Genomic DNA, 16,704 nt, shown 5'->3' on the forward strand with positions numbered 1-16,704 from the left:
GCCTTAGACACTATTCCAAAAATCTCCCACTTGGATAAGTCTAGTAACTATATACATGTATAATCTGATTAGCAATCGTAGCTCTCAAAGACGCTGTCAAACTCTGATCTTATCAATCTTGTCCTTTAGATAAGGGATCGTACAGTCCTCTGTTTAGATATCATGCTGACAATTCTATGGAACCAATTTGTCCAGCAATTGGTTTTTCGATCTCAAATTTATTCGACATAGAACTTAATCAAACACATCAATTTAGTTCTGACTGGGCCCTACACATAAGTCAAATCAAATCATCGAGCGGCCGAGATATCGCTTTTACCCTCTTAGGATAAAAGTAACAGATAAACTTCGACTTATATGCATTTACTTATTCATTAACCAACTATACACAACAATGCGTTTTATAACATCAAGTTACTGATGCGGTTTCGCATTATCAATGTACAACCAATTAACAAATAACAAACCATATATCTAGGTTTTAAGACCATATGATATTATCGTCTTGCGATCACCCTTTTTATCACATTCCATAAGGTGATTCCAGCAAGCGCGGGTTTGTTCCAATGCTCAAAACTAGTTCATAAGCACTCATGAACGTTGCAGCAAACTTTTGCTATGTCTAATACCATTTAGACAATCTACACACCAATTCATGACAATCTTCATTCATACCTACTTCCAACATATGAACGATTGTGGACAATTCGAATAATTCGATTATTCTTAATAAACTCAATTATTCTGGAAGTCAAAACTTGCAAAATGAAACAATAGTTAAACAATTAACATAAGGCAGTAACATTACTCGTAAATAATACTCCTTTATTTAATCATCAAATGTTAATTACATTTATCTATTACACGTTTCTAATACTATCTAATCTATACTAATATCATCCTTCAACCCAATACTCCTAGCATGTTGCAAGTGCTTAACCCTGCTCAGTCCTTTCGTAAGCGTATCTGCTAGGTTATCTTCTGATGATATCCTCTTAACCACGAGTTGTCCTTCTTCTTCACGATGTCTAATAAAGTGATATTTTCTGTCGATATGTCGAGATCTACCATGATCCCTCGGTTCCTTGGTCAAGGCAACCGCTCCTTCATTATCACAGAAAATCTCCATGGGCTCCTTTATGGCAGGTACAACTCCAAGATCACCGATGAATTTCTTCAACCATATTGCGTCCTTCGACGCTTCGCTCACTGCAATGTACTCTGATTCGCACGTTGAATCAACTACGGTTTCTTGCTTGGAACTTTTCCAAGTCACTGCTCCTCCATTCAGGGTAAAGACCCAGCCCGACTGCGAACGGTAGTTGTCCCTGTCGGTCTGAAAACTGGCGTCACTATACCCTCGCACTTTTAAGTCATCACTCCCTCCGAGGACTAAAAACCATTCCTTCTTCCTCCGAAGGTACATAAGGATATTCTTGACCGCAATCCAGTGAGCTCTGCCAGGGTTCCCTTGATATCTACTAACCATGCTCAAAGCAAAGGCTACATCAGGGCGAGTACAAGTCATAGCGTACATGATTGAGCCAACTGCGGAAGCGTATGGGACTCGGCTCATTTCTGCTATTTCAGCTTCGGTACTCGGACTCTGAGTCTTACTCAACTTGGCATTACTTTGTATCGGTAATTCTCCCTTCTTCGAGTTTTCCATACTAAAACGTTTTAGTACTTTATCTAAGTAAGTTTTCTGACTAAGTCCTATTAGTCTCTTACTTCGTTCTCTCACTATCCTTATTCCCAAAATATAGGAAGCCTCTCCGAGGTCCTTCATAGCGAAGCACTTCCTGAGCCAGGACTTAACCTCCTGCAGAGTCGGGACGTCGTTTCCTATGAGTAGTATGTCATCGACATACAAAACGAGGAAGCATACTATACTCCCACTGGCTTTGACATATACACATGATTCATCTTCGCTTCGTACAAATCCAAACTCTTTAACTTTCTCATCGAAGCAAAGATTCCATCTGCGAGACGCTTGCTTAATTCCATAAATGGATTTCTCAAGCTCACACACTCTATTCGGATGCTTCGGATCAACAAAACCCTCTGGCTGAGCCATGTAAACATCCTCAGCCAACTTCCCATTAAGGAAAGCGGTCTTGACATCCATTTGCCAAATCTCATAATCATGAAATGCGGCAATCGCTAGCATCACTCTAATAGATTTTATCTTTGCAACTGGTGAGAAGGTCTCATCATAGTCAACTCTGGGAGTTTGAGTAAAGCCCTTTGCAACCAATCACGCCTTATACGTGTCTACGTTTCCATCCACGTCGGTCTTCTTCTTGAAGATCCATTTGCACCCAACGGTCTTACGTTCGGGCACATTATCAACCAAATTCCAAACTTGGTTATCATACATGGATTGGGTCTCGCTTTCCATTGCCTCTTTCCATTTCGCAGACTCCGGGCCTGCCATGGCTTCCTTATAGCTATTAGGTTCATCTAGATTTATTAGTGTACTATCACCAATATACATGTCCCCTTCGGTAGTAATATGAAAACCATATAACTAGGGTTGAACTCTAACTCTTTCGGAACGTCTAAGAGGTAATGACTCGTCAATCGGTTCAACCGGAGTTTCCTCCTCGGGTTGAGCGCCAGCGGTAGAAGTTCCTTCATCAATCGACTCTTGAATCTCTTCGAGTTCGATTTTCCTCCCACTGTCTCCTTGGCTTATGAGTTCTCGCTCTCGGAAAACTCCTCTCCTCGCAACAAAGACAACATTGTCCTTCGGTCTATAGAAGAGATATCCAAAGGATTTCTGCGGGTAGCCGATGAAAATACATCGCTCACTACGAGGTTCAAGCTTGTCGTGAGTATCTCGTCTTACAAAAGCCTCACAACCCCAAACCTTGATATGTGCTAACGAGGGAGCTTTCCCTGTCCACATCTCGTGAGGTGTTTTGGCAACCTTCTTAGTAGGGACTCGGTTAAGGATATGGGCGGCAGTCTCTAAGGCATACCCCCAGAACGAGATAGGTAGTGAAGCACGACTCATCATAGAGCGGACCATGTCTAACAAGGTTCGATTATGCCTTTCTGCCACACCATTCAACTGTGGTGTCCTAGGTGGCGTCAATTGTGAAACTATTCCACACTCCTTGAGATAGTCGTGGAATTCAAGACTTAGGTACTCTCCTCCTCGATCGGATCGAAGCATTTTGATTTTCCTGCCCAATTGATTCTCCACTTCATTCTTGAACTCTTTGAACTTTTCAAACGTTTCTGACTTTTGCTTGATTAAGTAGATATACCCATATCTACTATAGTCATCGGTAAAAGTCACATAGAAGCGGTTCCCATCCTTTGTGGTTGATCTAAACGGTCCACATACATCGGTATGTATGAGGTCTAATAGACCCTCACCCCTTTCACATGTGCTAGTGAAGGGTGACTTAGTCATCTTTCCAAGTAAACAAGACTCGCATGTGTCATCTTCCCTAAGGTCGAATGACTCCAACACTCCATCCTTTTGGAGTTGGGCTATGCGCTTCTTGTTGACATGTCCAAGACGACAATGCCACAAGGATGCTCTAGCCATACTATTGGAAGAATCCATGCATAAAACATCATTTCCTAGGTTATCTATAATCATAACAGTTTCATAAATTCCATTACATGGTATTGCTTCAAAATATAAGACGCCATTTAGATAAGCATAATAGAACCATTCTCATTATTAAAAGAAAATCTAAATCCTTGTCTAAACAAACCATGAAATGAAATGATGTTTCTTGCCATTTCTGGCGAATAGCAACAATTATTCAAATCTAAACATAAACCATTCCTAAGCACTAGAGAATACACTCCAATCTTGGTCACAGTCGACGATCTTCTGTTCCCCATGATTAGATTTATTCTTCCATGCTCCAGATCCTTATTTCTTTTTAGTCCCTACAATTCAGAACAAATGTGGTAACCACACCCGGTATCTAGTACCTAAGAAATAGCATGAGATGAATCATTAGATTTAATTATGTATATACCTGCGAAAGACGGCTTGATCTTTCCTTCCCTGATGGCTTGCAGGTAGTCTGGGCAGCTTCTCTTCCAATGCCCTATTTTGTGGCAATGGTGGCACTCTGCCTCCTTTGGGTTAGGGTTAGGCTTAGCGGGATCAACTTTGGTCCCACTAGAAGAGGAACCATCTCGGGACTTTCCCTTGCGGTGGCTCTTAGACGGAGCCTTCCTCTTCTCACCCCTACCTTGCCCAATTGCTAAAACAGGAGCAACTGGTGGATTGGGAGTTGGTGCAACAGACTTGTCCTTGAGGTTGCTCTCAGCAACCCTAAGGAGACCTTGGAGTTTACTTAGGGTGACCTCCTCCTTGTTCATGTGGTAGGTCATCCTAAATTGATTGTAACACAGAGGCAAGGAGTGAAGCACCATGTCTATAGCCAAGTCTTCCCCAAAGTCAACATTCAACTTGCGAAAACGATCGACATACCTTTGCATTTTTTGCAGGTGCACGGTTAGAGATTCTCCATGACCCATTTTAGCAGAGATCATGTTAGTGAAGATCTCGTAACGTTCCTGCCTCACGTTTTGGTGGTATCTCTCCAACAAGTCTTGGTGCATTTCGTACGGATACATGTCCTCGTAGGACTTTTGGAATTCAACGTTCATTGTGGCTATCATGATGCAATGAACCTTCGTTGCATCACGTTCATGAGTCTCAAAAGCAGTCATTTCAGTTGGAGTAGCGATTTCTGGGTTGATCTTCTCGAGCTTCTCATCGAGGACATACTCCTTGTCCTCGTAGCGAGCAATCATGCGAATGTATCTTATCCATTCGCTAAAGTTCGTCCCATCGAAAGTCACCTTTTGGCAAAGGCTCATCAATGTGAACGAGCTAGCAGCAGCGTTGTTCGCGTTCGACATCTACAAATAGAAAGGACAAAGATAGATTAGAATTTGAATCCCTAATTATCACCCAATAAGAAAAATTAGGGCTAGGATCCAACAACAATATTTACATATTAGAAAAGGGATGTCGTAATCTAACATGCAAACAATTTGAAGGTAAGTGAATGACGATTCACTAATTCTCCACCATGAAAACATAACTTTAAGTTCTAAATGTATTGAGAATTCCTAGGTTTCGATGAGATTCATTGAACTTTTCAATGGCATGTTTAAATCTCGATATGCCCCTCTCGTTTGTGACTGGGATACCGAGGATCACAAAGTGGGTGTGAATTACCATGAAAATTCACACGGTGCCTTCATTGTAACAATCACCTATTTGATGTGCCGGTAAACCACACACGCTCCATCGAACTATGATAAACAATGAATCACCCTTTTCCACCTTTGCTTAGAACCAATTAGTGTGCCGGTAAACCACACACGCTCCACTAACTTCTTAGCAAGGGTGCAAAGTGTAATTTCATGGGATTGCATCAATTCACTTTTCCTTAAGTAACTAGGATTGGGAATTTTGAAAAACATGTAGTTACTTTGTATTTCATATTATACTTTTAATGAGGAGATGAGGTTGCCCTATCCTACCCGTTCGGCTAACGACCCTCCATCGATCAAGCAAGCGGTGGGTGTGAGTGTACACCCATTAAGCGCCATTTTATAGGCCACAACCTTATACCCACCTTATAGACCGGCTTCGTGAATGAGGCCTACTAACGGTAAGACTAGCATTTTTAGTAATACACACACACACATATATATATATATATATATATATATACACACACACACACATATTAATCTTGTAATATTATATTAGTATAGGATTGAATTTTAAACTTGTAAAATTCTAGGGTTTGAAATTTAAATTGTCTAAATTAAACTTTTAATCACAAAACATAAATTTCAAAACTTGAGGGCATGTTTTAAACTTTTCAAAACATAGGGGATCAAATAACAAATAATTCAAATTAACATTTAATCACATAATTATCCATATTTGATTTATTTAATTATTTCTTGCAAAACAATTTACCAATTTAATTAAATAATTAATCAATTATCACATAAGGAAATTAATATTCAATTAATTGATAAATATCTTCAATTAGGTCAAGAATATACTCAAATATATCTCAAAATCGGATTTATATTGACCCATTAAGATTAAGGTAAGTATCCAAAAGATAAACAGCAAGAAATCCCGAAATTAGCTCTTTCTGACGCTCGAACTCACCGAGTACCACAATGGACTCGCCGAGTTGAGGCCTACTCGCCGAGTTCATCAGGCAAAATGACAAAATTCGAATTTTGCAAGCAACAAACAAGCAACCAATGCATCAGTTCAATAGAAACCAATCAAGGCTCTGATACCACTGATGGGTTTTAGCCATATGAACATTCCTATGTGCACATACAAACCCTAATGCTTGGATCTAGGTTTCTCTAATTGAACATGCATTGAATCCAAGACTTCTAATGATAATTCTAGTATAATAACATAAGAAATCAGTTTTGAATGATTACCTTGAATCACTTGCTTGAGTCTTCTTGTCCTTGGAGCTTTAGAGTCATAAGTGTCACTCCTCTAATGGCTTATAAACACCAACTAGCAAGAGGATGATTATAGAGAGAGGAGAGAGGAGGAAGAAATCGGCCAAGGTTTCTTTAGAGACAAGAGTGCCGATTTTCCTTAGCCCTTAGGGTCTATTTATACTAGTAAGGCTCCTAGGGTTTCACCCTTAAACCCTAATTGGATAACTTAGCTCTAAGCAATCCAATCCCTTTGTGATAAGCCCTTGGACGAATACTAAGCTCTTCTAAACCCTAAATTCGTCCACCCCTTATCCCTAGGAGATTATAGCCCAAAGTACAACTATCATACAATTGACAGTTTATGCCCTTTTATTTAATTAATCTCTTTAAGTCACCAAATTAATTCCTAATTAATTTATGACTTATATTAATCAAATAACAATATTATTATTCTTTATATTATTCTCATAATATATTAATAATATTTCTTCTCTCATTATAAATCATCCTGTCAAGTTGCTATGGTGAAGGCAACCCAAAAGGACCATGCTCAATCGGGTCAAATACTTGCCTAATATAGTTGCAGCCTTAGACACTATTCCAACAAAAAGTTCTTCTATATACCACTTCAACTTTAATATCTTAACTTTAATGGTTGCTTTTAATCAATCTCTACAAATGTATTGAATGCAAATATCAAATAGCATGGTTTGCCCATTGCATGCCTCATTGCTAGTTGTTGAAGAGTATGATCACTTGAAAGTTAGAATGGAGAGATTTTTTCTTGGTAAATAAAAAGGTAAAGAAATATCGAGGTCAGTGAAAGAAGGTCCTCATGTTCCGGTAAGACAGGTGGTTAGAGATGTTGTTTTAACTCTCATGGGTCAAGAAGAGTCTCGAGTAGCACCACTAACTACAACAGAAATTAAGAAGCTTCATGCAGATCAAATCGCATTCTCTAAAATGGCTTTTAGTGTGCCTCCAACTCTTTTTGAGCACATCAAGTTGTGAAAATCAGCTAAAGAGATTTGGGATACACTACACGATTTTTTTGAAGGTCTAGAGAACATGAAGGATAAGCATTTGACATCCATTGTAAACGACCTCAACATCTTCACTACAACTCCTGGTGAATTGGCAGTCTCTACATCAAATCGGCATACGATCGTGGTAAACAACATGATAGCACATGGAGTAATCCGAACTCCATTCGATTACAATCTCAAGTTCAACAACATCCTTGGAAAGGATGGGGAAATATTAAGTCATGTCTTCAAAGCATTGGTTCTATGAAGGAACTGAAGCTCTATCAGTTGTTTGAAGAACTGCAAGTTCATGAATCCAACGTTTCTCAAACATTGAGAGAACTCTCAGGAGGTCCTTTCACTTTAGTCAGCGTGATCAATCCATTGATTTAGAACCCATCTATCTTGGATCCTTTTGGAGCCATCCCACCTATTTAACCTATATGACCCACTTCACCTGTTTCTCTTGCTTCTCAAATTTCGAACTACCCTTACGAAGAAAACCTTGATCCAGAAGCCGCTGATTCTGAACTTCGTTTCTAGCAAGATTTTGCACTTCTATCTATAAAGTATAGATGTCCTTGGAATCTCAATCAAAAACCTTCTCAAAACAAATTTCAAGCTCCTCACCAAATCAATCCTTAACCTTCCCCTAAACCTACTGAAAATCCACCAACATATCGACCCAACATTCCGAATCGTTCCTCAGAACCTCAGGAAGTTCCGAACTCAGCCAAGCCCAAGATTGTATGTCATAAATGTGGTCTCATAAACCACTTTGTAAAGGATTCTTTGGCTGAAGTTCCTCAAAATCCAAAGGTGAAAGATTCGGCTTAATATGATGGTCGAGCACAAGAACTTGTTGAAAGTGAAAAGGATTTTATCACTAAGGTTTCAATAAATTTTGATGGGTATTGGTCATCTGGTGATGAGGGTGAAGGAAAATCCGGAAGAAACTTGTATCTTATGGCTAGACAGTCTACTAAGTGTGATGAAATTTACTAGTCTTCCGATTTGGAAGATGGTGATGAAGATGTTGAGCCAAACTACTGCTATATGGCAATCAATAATCCACCTGGCCGTAGCATCATCCAACAGTCTTTTAGTGCTTTGGAACATGATATAATACGGTATATTGATAGTGCGTGTTCCATGCACATTACTGGGCAGAAGGATTTTATGTGTGATCTGAAACTTGCTCCAAATGTTGGTTATGTTACTTATGGAAACAATTCCAATTCCCGAGTTCAAGGTTATGGCATCTTGACCAACGGAAATTTCTCTATCTGCAATGTGGCCTTTGTAACTGATCTCAAATATAATCTAATAAGTGTGGCTCAACTCACTAATGCAAACCGGAGAGTTGAGTTTTGTAAGAAACATAACAATATTATGACAGAAGACCGAAAAGAATGCCTCATCAAATCAGACAACATCAAAAAAATGTATCCTCTAGATATCAACATGATCATTGGGAAGCCTCAATTGTGTGTTTTATCAAAATTCGTTCCTGACGTAAGTTGGCTTTGGCATCGAAGGCTTTCTCATATCAACTTCTGATACATGACTGATCTGGTTTTTAGTGAAATGGTTTGAGGTTTGCCACTCCTCAAATCTAAAAACAATCATATCTGAGTTGCATGTGAATGTGGGAAGTAATCAAAGAAAGGACATCATGTTCTGATCGAAAAATCCATTTCGGACCCGCTGGAACTTCTTCATCTCGATCTCTGCCATTGAAAGCTTACATCACAAAAAGTACATTTTGGTGATTGTTGATGACTATACAAGATTCAACTAGGTTTTCTTCTTAAGGCTAAAATCATAAACTACCTCCGAGCTCATTATTTTCATCAAAGGAATTGAAGTTATGACTAAACTTCCTGTCCGAAGAATTCGAAGTGACAATGGATCCGAGTTCACAAATGCCACAATGAAAAATTTCTTATAGATAAAGGCACTGAACAAAAATTTTATGCTCCCTACACTCCTCAGTAAAATGGGGTTATTGAAAGAAGAAATAGAACTCTAGTTGAAGCCTCTTGGTTGATGTTGACCTTTTCAAACCTTCCTCTTTATCTTTGGGCCTAAGTCGTCTCCACAGCATGCTTCACTCAAAATCGAAGCATCGTGAACTGTCGTCTCAACATGAAACCATATGAAGCAATGAATGGTCTAAAGCTTAGTATCTCATTCTTGCACATTTTTGGATGTAGATGCTTTATCTAAAACAACCGTGATCAACTCACCAAGTTTCAACCAAAATCTGATGAAGCCGTCTTGTAGGGATACTCAGCCAAATCTAAATCTTATAGAGTTCTGAATCGTAGAACTCGTGTAATTGAAGAAAGATTTGATATAACTTTTGATGATAATTTTGTTCAGAATTCAGTTCCTGCTCATGTTACAACACATATAATGGAATCCGATGCTCTGCCTCCTAGGTCTCCTAATTCTCAAATTATCTATGAAGCTGATTTCAAAAGCTTGTTCTGACCAATAGAAACTGCTCTTGATTCGCAATCTCGATCAAGACCGTCCTTAACTGCCACTCCTGTTTCTCAAATGTTTGTGGTCTGAATCCAACATTTCCTCCATTTGATTCCGAGACGTTTCAACCTTCTCAAGTTGAGGGGGAGAATAGTCATCCCACCCTTGAATCAAATGTTGACGGATTTCAAGATCCAGTAGATCCATTTGCTAAAATTGATCTTCTTCTGAACAACAATGAAGATGATGTTAACTTCTTCGACTTTTTGAACGATGACGATGCTTACATATCTGGTTCAGAAGTTCAGGGGGAGCACCATCCTCAAATTCAAACTGTTCAGGGGGAGCAACACAACCCCATTGTTGATATTGGATCATCTGGTGCACAAGAGCTTCGGACATTGCATATCTGGACAAAGGATCATCCTTGAAATCGAGTAATTGGAAATCTCAATGTTGAAGTTCAAACTCGATCTACTACTAAAATTCAAAATGAGTGTCACTTCTTGGCATTCATATCAATGGTTGAAACTAAATCCATCAAATAAGCCTTATAACATTCGGATTGGATTACAGAATGCAAAAAGAGTTATCATAATTTGACAGAAATCAAGTGTGGACTCTTGTCCCTCCTCCTCAAGATCACCCTATTTTCAGTACAAGATGGGTCTTTCGAAATAAACTCGACGACGTTGGAGTTATAATCCGAAAAAAACGAGATTTGTAGCCAAAGGATTTACTCAACTCAAAGGACTTGACTACGATGATACCTTTTCTCATGTTGCCCATCTTGAATCTATCGGAATCTTTCTTGCTTATGCTGCTCATAAAGGCTTTAAAGTTTACCAAATGGATGTCAAGAGTGTTTTTCTCAATGGTGGACTTGATAGTGAAATATACCTTCAACAACCTCCTGGGTTTGTGAATATTCCATATCCGAACTATTGCTACAAACTTTAAAAAGTTGTTTATGGCCTTAAGAAAGCATATCGCGACTGCTACGAGACTCTCACTGATTTTTTGAAGCGTTCTTGTTTTCAAAGGGGAATTCTCAATAGCACATTATTCCGAAGAACAAATGGGAAACATCTCATGTTAGTACATATCTATGTCAACGAAATCATTTTTGGATCAACTGATCCGACGATAGTTGATGACTATTCTAAACTAATTGTTAGTCGATTCCAAACGAGTATGAATCTTGAATTAAGCTTCTTCCTCAGACTGCAAGTTAAACATACCAATAGAGGAATCTTAATTTATCAAGAGAAATACATATCCGAACTTATGAAGAATATTCAATGGACACATGTGCCTCTGCAAAGGTTCCAATGGGTTTCAGACACAAGATCTTCTTGGACCCATCTGGTGTTGTCGTTGATCCGAATAAATAAAGGGGAATGATTAGATCACTACTCTACCTCAGTGCATGTCGTCCCGACATCATATTCTCAACATGTCTGTGTGCTAGATTCCAGATTAATCCGAAGATGTCTCATCTTTTGGCTGTCAAGCAAATATTATGATATCTCAAAGGAACAAAGAACCTCAGAATTTGGTATCTTACAAATGAAAGTTTCCTTCTTAAATCCTATTCCGAATCAAACTATGGAAGACTTCAACTTGATAGAAAAATTACATCTGGTGGTTGTCAAATTTTGGGAGGAATACTGGTTAGTTGGTCATCTAAGAAACATAATTGTATTTCACTTTCAACAGCCAAAGCGGAATACATTATTTCTGCTAGTTGCACATCACAAGTTCTATGGATGAAATCTCAGCTTTTGGACTACGATTATCGATTTCAACATATTCCTATCTATTATGACTCTCATACTGCAATTACGATCTCTCACAATCCAATTCATCACTCCATGACCAAGCACATTGATATTTGGTACCATTTTATCAAAGATCATGTTTTGAAAGGTAACATTGAACGCATTTTTGTTCCATATGATGATGAAATTGCTGACGTCTTCACTAAGGCCTTAGACGAAACCAAATTTAATGGGTTTCTAAAAAATGGGAAAGATGATGTGTGATCCTCAATTCTTCCAAGAAGTTTGTACTCTCTGGGAAACATCGGAGAGTAAAATAATTCTGAACCAAATCTTTTACCTCAATATTATTTCTTATTGGAAAATAAAGGATCATTATATGTTTTTTTCTCTAACCATTTCCTCTAGTCTTAAGATATTCATAGTACTACCTTACTTGAAGTTTCGTCCGATATAGTCACATCGGATACCTTGAGACAGTTCCACCTCAGAGTATTTTACCTTGGAACGTTCTCTAACAAGTACACCTCGGAATTTAAATCCAAAATGGTAATGTGATTTCGTCACTTATCACCTTCCGATCTCTTTTCCTTCAGTTCTCGGAATTTCAAGTCTTTTTCGAAAACTTATCCTCTAAGATCTTCATGTACTTTTACCTTTGATATTCATTTTGAGATTATGCCATCTCCAAGTCTATATCATGTACAAATGAAGTGTTTCAATTCTTTTTGAAGTATCTTATGACATTCCATCTCGGAATCTGATTGTCCTCTTAATTCACTATAAACACGATTTTGGCACACATTCCAATAATGTACTGAGTGAAAACGAAACTTAATCGACGGTTTCCCTTTTTAAACAAACAAACGTCTTATCATTTGGTTCTTAACTGTCACATAGGAAGGCTTTTGAGCCTATCCATTTAATGCAACCCATTTCTTACTTCGGGTGTCATCATTCCATTCTTCAACCCGATCCAAAAATTCCCACATATAATAGGTGTTTGAATCCTAACTGTTCCCACTTTTCACTTTGGCTATCGTCTTCCTTATAGCTTTTCAACCATACTATGTTCTTTAAGCTTTTCTCATCTTCTTCAATGTCGTCTAAAGGTGCAATGTGCAATTTCATGGGTTAGCATCAAATTCACATTTTTCTTAAAGTAACTAAGAATGGGATTTTAGAAAATGGTTTAGTTACTTCATCATTATACTTTTAATGAGGATTAATAGTCCTATCAAACCCGTTTGGCTAACAACCCTCCACCATAAAAGAGAGCGGTGGGTAAGAATGGATACCCAATGAATGTCATTTTACAGGTCGCTTCATTAAAGTACTCCCCTTATAGTATGGCTTCGTGAATGAGGTTTACTAGCAGTTCGACCGACTCATCTTATATATATAGTAATATTAAACCTTTAATGTTACATATAATATAAGGGTGTATTTTAAACTTTCAAAATACTAGGGGTTTAATCTTTTAATAAATTAAACTTCTAATTTGATTAAATTTAAACCTTTTATGGATTTATTAATTATCTATTAATTAAATTATTAATAACATCCACAAGGATGTACTTTAAACCTTTTAAAATACTAGGGTTATTAAATTTAAGATTTCAAAATTAAACTATTTAATTAAATTTTAAATTATAAAACCAAAGGGTGTATTTTTAAAACTTTTCAAAAATACTAGGTTAAATTTTTAATAATTAACTTAACCATTAATTTATCTTTATCAAAAATTAAACCAAATCATTAAATTTGATAAGGGTATACAATTACCTTTAATAAAAATTCAATTTTAGGCAGAAAAACAAATTAAGGTAATAATCCTAATCACGCAAAGATTACAATTATCAAAATCGAAGAATCAGGGATCTAACAGGCCGACTCGTTGAGTCTATGCAGTGCACTCGTTGAGTTTGGCCTACTCGTCGAGTTCCAAGATGAACTCGTCGAGTTCTATGAACAGAATGACAATTATGTTCCCTTCTCCTTTGAACAAGATCACAATTGCATTAATTCAACAGAAAACTAATCCTAGGCTCTGATACCACTAATGAGTTTAGAGCAAAACATACATTCCTATGTATGCATGCAATCCTAAATTTATTTGATCTAAGTTTTCTCTAATTGAACATGCAAACTTTAACACAAAAGAAGAAACCCTAGGTTCTATGTATTATAATCAAAATTCACACAATAAAGGGTTATAATACATACATTTATGATTGTTATTGTAAACAATCTTCAATCCTTTCGTGAAAGACCTTTGGTAGCAAGCACCATAAGTGTTGCGCCTCTAATGGCTCACAAACAAACTTAAGCAACCAATGATTACTATAGAGAGAGAGGAGGGAAGAAGACTTTTGGCTTTAAGCATTTTCTAAGAGTGTATAGCCGAAATTCGTTATGGTGTAGGGTTTATATAGGTGATAGGAAGGTATTGGATTAGGCAGGTGTATCTAAGATAACCCTAATCCCTTAACTTCCTCCCTAAGCCATCCAAGGCACCCTTAGAGCCCAAGGAAACCCTAGGAGCATCTAGATTTTGTTTTGTAATGCCCGTGTTTTGAGGCTAAGCATTGATGCGATGATGTAATAGTCTAGGTCAATTGTTGTAACCTATTTTAAAGTAACAAAGATGAATTACTTAAATATTATATGAATTATGTGCTTTTATGTGATTATATATTTGTTTGTAAAGATATAATAAAAATAAGCGTCAAAAATAAAACGTTAGATAAACCCGATATCTATGAAGAAAGTTGTAGTGATTGTGACAACGATTTCGAACATATAAAGAACACCGAAATCCGAGTTATAACGAAGAAGTTATGACATGTCGAAGTTTCGCGACAAAACCGGCACGACGTTGCGTGACGTAAAAAGTGAGTTTACAATAAATTGCTTTTTAGACTTAGCAATATAAATGAAAGTCGTAGTTTTCGCTAAACCGTGAGCATGCATAAAAAGAACGCCCGAATCTGACTTCGAATAAGGAAGTTATGATTCTTCTAAGTTTCGGATTAACAGTACACAACTCGGAGTTCAAATAGTAGATCGAACGGTCTTTGGCCGACACAACCTAAATGAGAATCGAAGGTCTCGTTGCCCGATGGTAAAAATTCAGACGAAAACGGACGTCGGATGAAGAAGTTATGAATTTTTAACGGACTTTTCCTGTCCTAGCCTGTTAAAAATATAACTTTAAAAATAGAATCAAAATTAGCCAACGGAATCTAAATGAAAGTTGTAGAGTATGGTCCCACCTACGCGTGGATATAAAGAACGTAAAAAACAGCTCGTATGCGAAATTTATGAATTTTAGAAGTCGAAGGTGTAAATTGCGATGCAGGATGCGAGGCCACACCCTGCGTAGACCTTAGGATGCATCGCGTATGAGTACGCCCCGCGTTGACTGAAGTATGCTCCACAGTCTCTTTTCTTCTGCGGTCTGAAGCATGCCACATCACCCCACCAAAATTCTGACACCTGCCTCTACGCGCAGCGTACCACCGAAGGTACACCCAGCGTAATGTGAGGCCTCGCCTCTATAAAAGGGGTGCGAAAGCTGCGGGATTTTTCATAGTTTTTACAACTTCTTTATCTCTCTACTCTCTCTTTCTCTCTCTAGCCACCCTAAACCACCCCGAAGCCTAGGGAACCTCCCTAGCATTAGAAGAAAGCCTCGGAGCCCCCGAAGGCTCCGAGAAAAAGAGTTTTTCGGTTTAGAAACTCTACCCCCGCAGATCCCGGTTTTCAAGCAAATCTGCCGCTTTCTTCAAAAAAGATCATTTTAAGAAGCGAAGCGTTGTCCGAATCACCACCTTATCAAGTGAGTGTATAGTCACTTTCATCTTACACATAGATATGAAGTATTTTATATTATTTACCTGCTATGTGTGTGTGTGTCTATATATATATATATATATATATATATATATATATATATATATATATATATATATATATATATATTATCTGTTTACTTGAGATCTATGCTGGATGAAAGATCTAAACCTCTTTCTTTTCAGATATGAACTTTTTTTCCTTCAGATCCAAACTTTTTCTTCTAGATCTGAACCTTTTCCTTCCGATCTATACTTTCTCACTTCAGATCTAAACTATATATATATATATATATATATATATATATATATATATATATATAATTTATACTTGAGATCTATGATGTATGAAAGATTTAAACTTCGTTTTCATATATGAACTGTATATGTATTTTATATCTACAAATATGTTGGGTAAAACATGGGTAGATGAAATAGTTGGTGTGTGATGAAATAAAATGATGAGAGGCCTCGGTGTTGACGATGATCCAGTCATCTAGCGGAGTATGGATGACGACCACAAACTTTTCTAGGAAGTCCAGTGGAACGCTAGCAGGCTCGCATGCTGTAGGCGTTTGTGAACGATGTGTTCACCAGTATACTCCATCCCCCCATGGTTGCCTTACGTACCTATATGGCTGAGGAATCCCCTTAGCAGTAGTGTCTATCCCGATGAAATTCCTTAGGATAGGTCCCTTATAATAGATGTTTTAGGGATGTAAATTGAGGATATCGAGAACGGGTAATCGGGTTGAGTAATTGTTGAAAATAATAAACTTATTTATTGTGGGTTGAAAACCCTATATGCTCACCAGGCTCCCCAACCTGACCCACTCAGTTTCTTGTATTACAGGTAGTGGCAAGAGCATAGTTGGATGATCTAACGAGAGATTATGGATTTTAGGCCAGTTGAAAATAAATAGAATGTTGTAAGGCCTATGTTGTTTTTTAGGCCAATTTTGTTTTGTGGCCTAGGATGTTTTTGGTTTATGCTTTTGATCTGTATCGATGTTGACATCCCGAGCTTTGTAATACAATGAAAATACATTTCTTTAAGGAAATGCTTTAATAACT

Source organism: Lactuca serriola, chromosome 4 (assembly GCF_051521515.1).
Source record: "Lactuca serriola cultivar US96UC23 chromosome 4, Lser_US96UC23_V15, whole genome shotgun sequence".
Lineage (NCBI taxonomy): Eukaryota > Viridiplantae > Streptophyta > Magnoliopsida > Asterales > Asteraceae > Lactuca > Lactuca serriola.